Source organism: Lynx rufus, unplaced genomic scaffold, assembly GCF_022079265.1.
Source record: "Lynx rufus isolate CCGP_SWC_20201006 ecotype Redwood Valley unplaced genomic scaffold, mLynRuf1.p SCAF_6, whole genome shotgun sequence".
Classification (NCBI taxonomy): Eukaryota; Metazoa; Chordata; class Mammalia; order Carnivora; family Felidae; genus Lynx; species Lynx rufus.
The window spans coordinates 50,738,429-50,751,052 of NW_025814878.1; positions in this window are offsets into that span (position 1 = coordinate 50,738,429).

Below are 12,624 nucleotides of genomic sequence, written 5' to 3' on the forward strand. Positions count from 1 at the left end.
ATCCATAGATGAGTTAGTATTCTCCGTAAATTCTTACTTTATTGAAAATTTCCAGTTACCTTTAAAGTGCAAATTTAGTGACAGAATTTTTAAATGGCAGTAAAAGATGAAGATATCGATTAATGTTTGATTGTATGATCAATTGGCCTCATCAGCAAAGGAAAAGGTGTACAAGTAGTGAATGGCCTATAAACAACACCGTGAATGATGACAGCATTGTCTCAGACTTGGATTTGAGTGTTGGCTCCACCAATATGTAGACCTTGAGCAAATTACTTAACCTTCTGAATCTTTATTTTGCCATCTGAAAACGAGGACAATGTTAGAACCTTCCTTATAGGGTTGATGTGAAAAATTAAATGAGATAATGCATATAAAACATGTGGCTAAGTGCTCAGTCCATGTTGTTATAATAGTAGTATAAAGCCAATATTCAGTACAAAGCCTCTTCAGTGAGTATACACCTAAATGCCTCCCTGAAAAGGAAGCAAAAACAAATGTCCAAAGTATTTGCAGAGTGATCTGGCCACAAGCATTAGCTGGATTTGGTGTCTCTTTGTCCAAGTGTGTTCTTTTATTCCACTCATGGAATAAATGGCATTCTGGAGCCACTGCCATGGCTAAGAGTCGGGATATAACCATGGAGCATGTCCAAATGTCATACCAATGGCAGCATGGTCATTCTTGAGAAATTTAGTTGGAAGAGGATCTTGAAACGTTGGTATAATATAATGGTTTTCAAATATTTTTCACCTTGATCCATAGGAAGACATCATGATTTGTCACGTTTACACATACATACACAGAAGTTTTATAAAATACTTACTCTTATGAGATATCCTTTGATACTTTTCTCCTGTCCTATCCATTTTATTTATTTTTTAAGTATTTGGTTTCACCAACTTTATTTCAGCCCCTACTGAAGGATCTCAGCATAGTTTGAAAAATGTGCTGTAAGGAACACTGTTCTCTACCAGTTTCCCAATGTCATCTTTGCTTTCTTCATTCATTTTTCAGCATCTTTGTAATTTTGTCTCCAGGTGAAGTAGCTGCTGTTACATAACAAGAGGATCTTACTGGTAGGAATGTTTCTAAGCCGGGTAAAAATTTTTGTTGTGTGTAGGATTTTAGGGGCATGTTGAGATAGAATAGAAGCATAGAGTTTGAAAGCAGTGAGGGTTCTTTTAGAGTTGAGATCAGGCCAAAACACCTTGCTGTTTCCCCAGAGGGTTTCGAAATATCTCGGACGCCTACTAGTGCTTCCACTTCCTGAGCATAGTCACTGACATGAAACACCTTTAGATGACTGATCTGGGGCTTTTCATTTACTCCTTCAGCCCCTTTGAGTCTGGCTAGCCTCTATTACTGCTCCTTGTGGTGTTCTATAAAGGTTACTTGATGAGGAGGGGAAGGAGGGGCCGGAATCTGCTCATTATCAGCAGCACCTCATGGCCAGAGCTGTTGAAACATGCAAGGCAAGTCAGTCTGAATGATCTCCAAAGCTGAGAGGTATAATACCAACAGGGCTAGTTGGGAAGCTGGTGAGAGGGCAACAATCTCAGTGCACCTTATATGTCATGACCCAGGACACAGACAAACTTGTGCCTCTCCTAACTCATCATCCTCAGCAGAGAAAATTAAGTGTCATAATGCTATGTAGCATTTTTGCACATCCTCTCTCTTCAGTTAAATTATAAGCTCCTGAGACTAGGAATAATTGTCATTTTTTTGTGTGTTCTCCTATAGAGGCATGCACACTGTTCACACTCAATATGGACTGAATGAACAATATGCTGTGGCTGCATTTTCCAGATTTGCTATTTAATTTGTTGGCTCTGTAATATAAAATGCTACTTACTCCCTCCCCCACGATCGGATTGATTACATTAGATTTAAGCCATTTTAGAGAGAAATACAGAAAAGCTGACAGCTTGTGAATGTGCATAGTTAGTTGGGTATCCAGAGTAATAGGGATTCTGAAGTCTTTTGATGACATGAACAGAATGTGTGAAACTTGTAAGAATTCAAACAATTCATAAACCTCTAAATATCTTGGCAATTTCATTTTCAAAATTACCGAAGTGATGAGAGAAACTTATGATGAGTTGAGCAAATTCTCTGCCAGACTTTTTTTTCCTTCTTAACAGTACTGAAGTGACTACAATAGAATGGATTAGGATGCAATCTGCCCCATTTTGTCTCAGTTGTTTTAATATTTGAATGGTTTTCAAAAAGGACCAGTTTGCAAATGTAGTTTGGTGGGGAAGTAAACTTGCCCCTGAGCTGAAACTTGATATGCCTAGTTACAATAAAGATCACGTTTTATGATAGAGTTACCATAAATACATGAGCCACAGGGGTTCTCATGAAAGCACCAGGGAATGAAGACGTGACTGCTGGAACAGGTCTTCAGATTTTATTTTCTCATTTGGTTGAGTCCACTTATCTCTAATGATTCTTTAAATAAAAGGGAAGTACCTTTTTCATTTAGTTTCCTTCAAGCTAAAGAGAAAAAGTGTAGAGCTTTGAAAAAGACCTCTAGTCTGTAGGCTTCTTTAAAAGCCAAATAAAAGCAGGGGCGCCTGGGTGGCGCAGTCGGTTAAGCGTCCGACTTCAGCCAGGTCACGATCTCGCGGTCCGTGAGTTCGAGCCCCGCGTCAGGCTCTGGGCTGATGGCTCAGAGCCTGGAGCCTGTTACGATCTCGCGGTCCGTGAGTTCGAGCCCCGCGTCAGGCTCTGGGCTGATGGCTCAGAGCCTGGACCCTGTTTCCGATTCTGTGTCTCCCTCTCTCTCTGCCCCTCCCCCGTTCATGCTCTGTCTCTCTGTCCCAAAAATAAATAAACGTTGAAAAAAAAGTTTTTTTAAAAGCCAAATAAAAGCAGACACCAGCTGTAATTTCATAAGGACAACAGTGGCCATACCACCCAACGAATCGGCGAGCTCACCAGTCACATAGGGACAACGCACACTAGCAGAGATGAATCAGCCAGGGCCAATGGGCAGGTGAAAGGTAGGATCTTATTTACAACACAAATGCTGTCAAGTGCTTTGTGGGTTGAAGAGTGATTAGAAGAGCTTAGATGAAAGACAAAGTGGCCTTTTGAATACTGACAAACCTGAACCTGAACAACTCGAGAACTTAGAACTCTCGCCAGGTGGTTCATGTTGGCATTTTAGGGGATGGGTGAGAGTGTGTGTGAAGTGTGAAGTATGTATGAAGTGCAGAAGGAGGGGTTTCAAGAATTTGTTCATCCATCAAACATAATCTGAGTACCTCCTATAGGGATTGTATTCATTTTATTGATGGAGAAATGCTGAAGCCCAGACCCTTTCTGGATCCTTAAATGCTTTAAGCTTGGAGTACTCTTCTTCCCCAGCTCTCCCTCCTAACTCTCTTGTTCTCCAGTTTATTCCCTCCCACTTCTGTACCCTCAACTCCAACTCACGGTTCAGTTTTTAGCTTAAATGTGACTTCCACAGAAAAGCCTCCTACCCTCCCCCCCCAATTTTTCTGAATCCCTCTTGTATGATATGTCATTTTTTCCCTTTCCTGACACTTAACACAACCACAAATAAGTAATTATCTGTGCAATTATTTTTTTAAAGCTTGCCTTCCCTGCTGGGCAGAAAGTACCAGGAGGGCAAGGACAGACCTGTCCTATTCATTGTGTCCTAAGGACCTACACAGTGCCAGTCTCAGGGCAAGATTAACACATTTCGAAAAACCTCCACTCCCTAGATTGTGTCACTGCAGCCTAAACAATATGCATGTACGTGGAAATTAAAATAACCATTTTTGGATGTTTAGAGTTTCTGATTGTAAAATTCTGGACACACAGGCATTGGTTTGCTGGATGTCTATGAAGGGACTTGTCTGTTTACCAAGGAATCTCACCTGTCATGTGGTAATTTATCCAAATGGGAGAGCTGGGATTCCAACTCAGGTCTGACTGATTTTCACGTCTTCTACCTTCTATCAGACCAAGCAGGAGGAGAGGGAAGGAGAGGAGAGGTGGGGGATCTCACACACGGTTTCTGCCTCAGTGAGACTGGTTTGTGTGTCTAATGCTATATGTTTGTGCACAAAGTTTGGCTCCTTTGTAACCCTTCCTTCCTTCCTTCCTTCCTTCCTTCCTTCCTTCATATAGTTGATATTGACTGAGTGTCCATTAGGTGATAGGCACTGGGAATACAGAAGCAGGTAAACTACGGCTCCTAGCTCAAGGTCCAGCAGGGGTGACACCACTCAGACAGATAGCAATCCAACATAGTCACTACTGTGACGGAAGTAAGAACAAAGTCCTAAAGAAACACAGTTCTAGTGTTCTGGGACTCCACTGGTAATAACACTTATGTTAGAATAGTAACTCTTTATTTTGGAATAATTATAGTTTCCCTTGAGGAAAAAAAAGAAAGATAGCTTGTAGCATTGGTGAGATATCCCTTGAATGTACTCAATGCAAGAAATGCTTCACACACGTTGCATGGCTACATGGAGATTCTTGTATTAGGAAGAATACTTATTATGAAAAATCCTAGATCACCAAAGAGAGACATTTAAACAGATTCTACATTAAGGTACAGATTTTTCTCTTTCTTCCTATCCAATATTACATTCACATGTGAAAATGTTACCACTGCTTTGATTTTAAATTTTTAACGTTTATTTATCATTGAGAGACAGAGAGAGACAGAGCATGGCAGACACAGAATCTGAAGCAGCATCCAGGCTCCGAGCTGTCAGCACAGAGCCTGACATGGGGCTTGAACTCACAATCTGAGAGATCATGACCTGAGTCGAAGTCGGACGCTTAACCAACTAAGCCACCCAGGTGCCCACCACTGCTTTGATTTAAAAAAATCAATGCCAGTAGGGCTAGTTGGGAATGATACATGCAGAAACGCATTTTCCCCTGCCTCTTACTAGCCAAGGAATTCTTTTAAATGCATTCCCTGACCTACTCTCACATCCTTCTCTCTCTATTGCACCCCCGTCTTAGCTGATGGCACCCTCATCCTTCCAGTTGCTTAGGGATCTTTAGCTCAATTTTTTCTCAAGCCCTTCTTTCATATGATAGGACATCTCATTCACTACATGAAAAATATACCCTGCAGCTGATCACTTCTTACTACCTTGGTAATGCCACCATCATCATCATCATCATCATCATCATCTCTCTCTTTCTCTCTCTCTCTCTCTCTCTTTTAGTGTTTATTCATTTTTGAGAGGGGGGTGCACAGAGAAAGGGAGACACAGAATCCAAAGCAGGCTCCAGGCTCCAAGCTGTCAGCACAGAGCCCCATGCGGGGCTTGAACCCAAGAGCAGTGAGATCATGACCTGAGTTGAAGTCAGATGCCCAACCGACTGAGCCACCCAGGTGCCCCCACCATCATCTCTTACTTGGATCAAAATAGCCTCCTAATTGACCTCCCTCTTTCTGCCCTTCCCACTCACTCATCTACTCCACACAGCAGCCAGAGTGATCCTTCTAAAACTCTTGAATGGCTTCTCATTTCATTCAGAGTAAAAGACGAAGGATTGCACCAGCCTATGAAGCCCCAAAGGATCATTCCTGTCACCTCTCTGACCTCAGTTCCAAATTAACCTCCTTTGCTCCACTCTGTTTTTTCCTCCAGGGGACTTTTGACAAGGTTTGGCGACATTTTGGGTTTTTACAGTTAGGGTTGGGGTGTGTACTACTGGCATCTAGTGGGTAGAGACCAGGGAGGCTGTTAACCCTCCTGCAATGCACTGGACAGCCCTCGCTACAAGTTCACTGGCCCATAATGTCAGTAGTACTGAGGTTGAGAAAATAAATGATCCACATGTCTAATCACCTCCCTCTGGGCTGGGCTCACATGTCACGTTTTCAACAAGGCTTTTCCTAATCACCCCCTCCCCCTGAATGTTCTGCCAACACACTCCTAGTCTCCTGCATCCTCCATGATGTTTTCCTTAAATTTTTTTTTTTTTCAACGTTTATTTATTTTTGGGACAGAGAGAGACAGAGCATGAACGGGGGAGGGGCAGAGAGAGAGGGAGACACAGAATCGGAAACAGGCTCCAGGCTCCGAGCCATCAGCCCAGAGCCTGACGCGGGGCTCGAACTCACGGACCGCGAGATCGTGACCTGGCTGAAGTCGGACGCTTAACCGACTGCGCCACCCAGGCGCCCCTGATGTTTTCCTTAAACACATCATCCACTAGCATGATTTACTTTTGTTGATTGTTTATCTTCTATCTGCCCAGCTAGATCACAAACTTCATGAGAGCAGACATATTTGTGTGCCTGGTGTACTAGTGTAGCCCAGAAGAGTGGCTGGCAGTGATAAGCCCTCAATGCGTTTCGCTGTAAAAACAAATTTAACGGTCACGCGCGTAAGACTTGCAGGGGGACTTCAGTAAGATCTAGCTCTTTGATACTCACCTGCCACTCAGTGTCCTCCTTACGGGTTCTTTAAAAGGAAATAGCCATCAAAGCTATCGGTTTGTGTCATCTGCGGAAGGGGAATTTGAAATTCCAGGTTGGAGGGTTTTCTTCTGTAATTTATATTTGCCTTTGATATAATTAAAATAGTGTTACCAAGAAGCTCTGCATGGCTTTCCTCCAGGTTTAAATAAAAGATGTACGTTCAGGCAGTCTCCTTTCTCTCTATTTGATATGGCTGCCAGACAATATTGATTTAACAGTTTGTCACCTTTCTTTGACTGAGTGATGCTAAAAAATGGCCAGTAGAGAATATTTATTATTTTTAGACTCCAAAATAAAAAGAAAGATAGATCTTTTAATCTTACCAATTCTATTTTGTAAGCATTAATACAGATCCTAGTGCTTTGTCCTCTTCAGCTTGAAATGTCGCCAGACATGATGAATTAGTTATTTCCCCTCAAAGTTCAATAGCCATGATTGCCAGTAGGTTTTTATGATGGTATACATCTCAATTTTTCTTTTTTTCACTGCATGGTGATCTTGCTTTTATTGGGAGATGATTTTTACTATATAGATGCCATTTGAATATAAGTTTTTGGTACTTGGGAGTCTCTCTAGCCTGTTCCTCCTTCACGAGCAAAATTTGTCTTTCTAGAGGGGAAAACAAGTACTAGTTTGAAAAGGTTCAAAAAATACTGTTTATCTCACAATTGTGCAAATGTTTGCCATCATAACTTATAATTCCCCTCCCCTCTACCTGTTTTGATTCACACTTAAATCGTTTATTACACAAGGAGTCTGAGAGTCCAGTACAAGCAAACTACATTTTCAAGTAAATTGCAGGTTTTGAGATGATACAGATTTGTTGTCTGGGCCCACACTCTGGTTCTTTTGCTTTCATCCAAACATGTAATATTGATTTGCTGTTTAAAGGCTGTTTGCTCTGTATGCCTTTCTTAAACCTAATGAACAAAAATATGGGAATCATTGTTTTCTTTGTTCTAATGGCACAGTAAGGTTGGTTGCAACACAGGGGAGGGAAGCTGGCAAACAGCTTTTTACTTTTAAGCACGACTTTCAAAATAAATCTTCAGGCAAATGCTTTGGAGACATCTCAACAAATGCCCTGTGATCTTTAGCTGGACTGTCAAGCTATTTTCCCCCCTTTTAAACATCAGTAGCTTAACTGCTTTTCTGCAAGACAAACAGAGCCAATTTTGGAGGGGGGAGTCAGTAATTACATCTGATTTCCATTATGATTTCTCTTTTCTGTGCTAAACAAAGAAACCAACACCAAGAGAAAATCTCTTCTTACTTTCATAAGATTTGAATGTGTCTAAATGAATGGTCAATAACTTTATAGGGGCCCCCCAAAAGTTCCAGACCTTTAAACACAAACTATTTTAATCTTATTATTTGTCTTAATGTCTGGACTTTTACCCTCTTTCATTTATAGAGTAAATTTCCTCGACCAGGATTGGTAAGAATACAGGTATTTTCAAATATTGAAATGATTTTAAAAATTGCATTATCTTGAAATCGAAAGGTCTGGGAAGGAAGTTCCAGGCTTCCTAGGGCTGACTTTATTTCCAGAAAAAAAAAATAGCTAGAGTCTTACACGGATGATGAGGAAGTAGATCATTAGAATGTCCATGCATCATGTGGGCATATCAATGCCTTCCTTAAACTGATAATAGCCAGTATTGTCTTAGGTTGTCACTTAGAGGACAAGCTATTCATTCGGTATATGCGCTAAAATATTTTTACATCTTTTATGTAATAGTGTCATGAATATATTATTAATATGTCTGTGATCTAGTCACCCATATATGTGTACTTAGAACAGCTCTAGAGTTTCTGCATGTTTAGTTTTTCTGAAATCAACTACAAATTATATCATGAAAATTTTAGCAGAAAGAAAATTTAGGAGTAGCAGAAAGACATAAAACACTGAATCGTCATGGTAGAAGGACTCTAGCACACCAATATAAGTTTCCAATCAGACAGTGACAATTGTATAACTAAGAGTCAGCATTAGCCTATGCTACTCTGAAGAAAGATCTTGCTAGGCCTAAAAGACAAGAATCAAGTGGAAGGCACTCAGCTATTTGTCATAACCAGTGACCTTAACGGAAAAAACGTGACTGTAGATTTGTTTCCCCAAATGGTGCGCTGTCTTGGTGATTCAGAAGGGGGAAGTACAAGTTTTAAAAATGGCTTATGCTCAGGAACAAAACTCAGGTCTCTTTTCTGTTCCTGTAGTGATATATGCCAAAAAATAAGAGTTGGTTCTCAGTCTGATCTGTCCACAGATGCATGGTTTCTTTCTTTAACCAGCTGTAGCTAATTGCATGAGGGCCGCCTCTTGTGCTGAACATGAAAAGGAAACCTGTAATTTATTGCAACAGACCATACCATTTCTGCTGTACAACTGCCTTTTCTGTCATGTCAATGAGTGGATTTCTCATGGTACATTGGCAGCTCAGAGACTGGAAAACAGCATTAGCTGGAGAGAGAGAGAGAGAGAGAGAGAGGAGAAAAGGGTTTCAGAATGCCTTCATGTGCTTTACACAGAGCTCAATAAAAGAATAAACTGGAAACAGAATTTCCCTTTGCAATCTGCCAGAGGCAATTTTTTGGGGGGACTATTGTTTACACATAGCTCTTTGAATCAACTCCACTGACTTAGTAAGATACAAGTACGTGTCACATGTGACATGCAGCATATGAGTAGTTTCTATTGAGCAATCATCCTCAAATGCTCAAAGGAGTGGCCGAGGAGACCTCTCACTGTAAACAGAGTAGGACCTCTCACTGTAAACAGAGTAGGACCCCCTACTTGTCCCCTATCTTCATGGTTTCAAGGAGCTCAAGAGTTCAGTGAGGTATAAAATAGGCACGAAATAACTGGGCCTGTTGTTATGAACCGGATCTGCCCATCAAGGTGTTTACTAGAAATTTAGTTCCTAATGAACTAGACTCCGCCTTGCCTTAAGGCCCACTTGTAAATGCTTGTCAAAGTGGTGCCCTTCTTTTGTTGAGTGGAAATCCAAATTAAAAGACATGCTATTTTGCAGCAATGGAAAGAAGCAAGTTGAGAAAGTGCCATGTATGTTTTCCAGTTGACTCATGGCCCCCTCAATAGTTCTTTTGTATGAGGGTGGTAAGTTTTCAGTTGATGCTCTGACAAGTGTGAGGAAGAGAACCCCGGGATGCTAATTCCCAGACAGCAGGATGGAAACTCCACCAGGGTCTCCACACTGAGCTGTTTTCATCATGTTGGGTGCACGCGGTACCTGGAGCCACACAGTTGGGTGATATACACGCCCACCCTCCCCACTCTAATAGTTTGGGAAAGATTCTGATTAAACACAGGATACCTAAGGAAGCCCAATCATCTGCCCATCTGCCATGATTGGCCCTCCAGATACTCCCTAGGGTTATTTCCAATCCAGTCCATCAATTCCAACTAAGATTCTTCTTCTTAGTACAATTTGAATCAATTAAAAATACCCAGTTTTGCTTGTGTGTCTTCAAGAAGCAAATCCTGCTACACTTTTTGTTCCTCTACATTGTAAGGCAATGATTTTGCTGAGGAAATTGGTCAACAATGTCCATTTAAATAATTAAGAAATAGCTGAACAACATGTTAATGTATATGAAAGAGAAAAATGCTAGTTGAAACATGCATATATACACATACAGATCAAATATATGTGTATGTATCTGTGTATATACCTGTACACACACACACACACACACACACACACACACACATAGTCCAGGAGTCAGTGACTAATCAGATTAATATTTGCTAACTGGAAAAATATTATCCGATTGTGTACATCCCAATCACATGATGTCTATTTTTCATCCTTTGTGGAAATAAGGAGTAGAGAAGGGGCTTTTCAAAAACCTCAAAAAGTGAATAGTTACCAGTTTTTCCAACCACAACCCTCACAAATAAGCTTCCGTTTTTGATTTCTTATACTAGTTTTCCATAGGGAAGTTGTTCCCTTCCAGGAAAAAAAGGGATCCATAATCTGAACTGACACAACCATCTCTGTCTATGACAATATATAACTTTGGTTTATAGAGAGTTTGGAATTGTTACAATATTATTAAATGATCTTTATTTTCAAACTATTTTCCCAAGAAACTCAGTGCTTTTGCATTAGAAAAGTTAGAGGATACACTATACTGCATAGTTCTTCAAATATACCTTATTAGTAGTTTTTTTTCCTTTTTTCTAAATTTTTAAAAATTTTATTTCACTTTATTTTATTTTAATTTTCTTAATGTTTATTTATTTGAGAGAGAGAGAGAGAGAGAGAGAGAGAGAGAGGCCGTGAGTGGGGGAGGGGTAGAGAGAGAGAGGGAAACAGAATCTGAAGCAGGTTCCAGGCTCTGAGCTGTTGGCACAAAGACCGATGCGGAGCTCGAACCCATAAATGGTGAGATCATGACCTGAGCCAAAGTCAGACGCTTAACTGACTGAGCCACCCAGGTGTCCCTAAATTTTTAGAACTTTTAATTCCAGTGTAGTTAACATACAGTGTTATATTAATTTCAGGCATACAATATAGTGATTCAACAGTTCTGCCCATTACTCCATGCTCATCACGACAAGTGCACTCTTAATCCGCTTCACCTATTTAACCCATCTCCCCACCCTCCTCTCTTCTGATAACGATCAGTTTCTTCTCTATAGCCTTATAAGTAGTTTTTAAATAAATCAGATACAAATGGGTTCCCTAAGAACAATTTTAATTCTCAGGAAAGGTCCATTTTATTGCCTGTCGTATAAAAATATGTAAAATATTCATTTAAATTTTATCAGTCCTTTGAAAATGAACACTACACACTTTACTTCAAATATATCCTCAGAAAAAGCTTTTCAAAAATTGCATTTAACTCAAGTCTTCAAGAATTTGAATTATATTTAACTATATTATATTTAATTCAAGCATGTATCTAATTGAACTGACAAATGGAATTTGTTAGTTTTCAGGGTTTGTGGGAACAGTCCACATTACTGGTTTTGTTAGCATTGGGGTTCTTGATATGATTGTTTAGTTCAGGACAGAATATGATCCTTCTTAGGCAGATAAATCCATTAATATCAATTTATCCTCAAGGCTGAAACAAGAAGAAATTATACCTTAACAGTAAGAAGTTTCTGTTTTACTTGGAAGCCTGGGCTGGTCACCCAAAATAGACAGTTTATTATCCTCATTCTAATTCTACAGATGAAAGCACAAAGACTCAGGGTGATTAATGATCTTTCTAATGTTCACACATCTAATAACTGTTAGAGCCAAGACAGGTCTAAGTAGGTCTCATTTGATTCTAAATAGGTCTCATCATTCCAAATCCCACACTCCTTTCTCTATAATGTACTGCTCTTAGCAAGGTCAACTCTGAGGTCTCTTCTTAAAGCAGCACTTCTTTGCAGTAGAGAAGAATTGTTAAGTGTATAATAACTGTAACTTAATTTCTTTACCTTGGTACAACTCTATACATAAATTGATTCATAAAATCCTTATTTAGACTCTGTGTTTTGATTTTAAGTTCTGAAAGTGCGGTGTCATTTCCTAAAACAAACAAAAACCAAAAAAAAAACTTTCTAATTTGCACCAAGCAGAAGATGATGAGAGTGTATATAAAGAGAAGGCAACTTAATTATAGAAATATGTAAGGAGAGCATCCTACAAACAGAGGTGACCTGGCATCCAGGTTCGGCCTGGCCACTCTATCTCTAAGTGACACAAATCATATATCCTGATTAAGGCTCAGTCTTCTCACCCCTTTTAGCACTAACCATCTCTCTTTGCTCTTTTTCTACATTCAGACTGTACAGAAGTCTTCAGACAGGCTCAAACTGCCTACATATCCATGGGGAACTGCCATAGAATAGCTTAAAAGTAGTTTTGTTTATAAACTCAGAAGAATACTACTTTAATAGATGTTGACTTTGATTAAAAGTCTGATTAACTTCAATTGCAGATTTGGGTTTGAATTGTGATGTCAACCCATTGGGTTTTTTCTGCCTTCTAGTTTATGTGACAGAACTAAATGTTCTCTAACCTTTCATGTGAATTAGGGAACTAAGGCAAGAAGTCAGCCCCTGTAAGTGCCATAGCAGCTTCAGCTGATGATGTCAGACAGAGTATTGGAACATTATATTGATA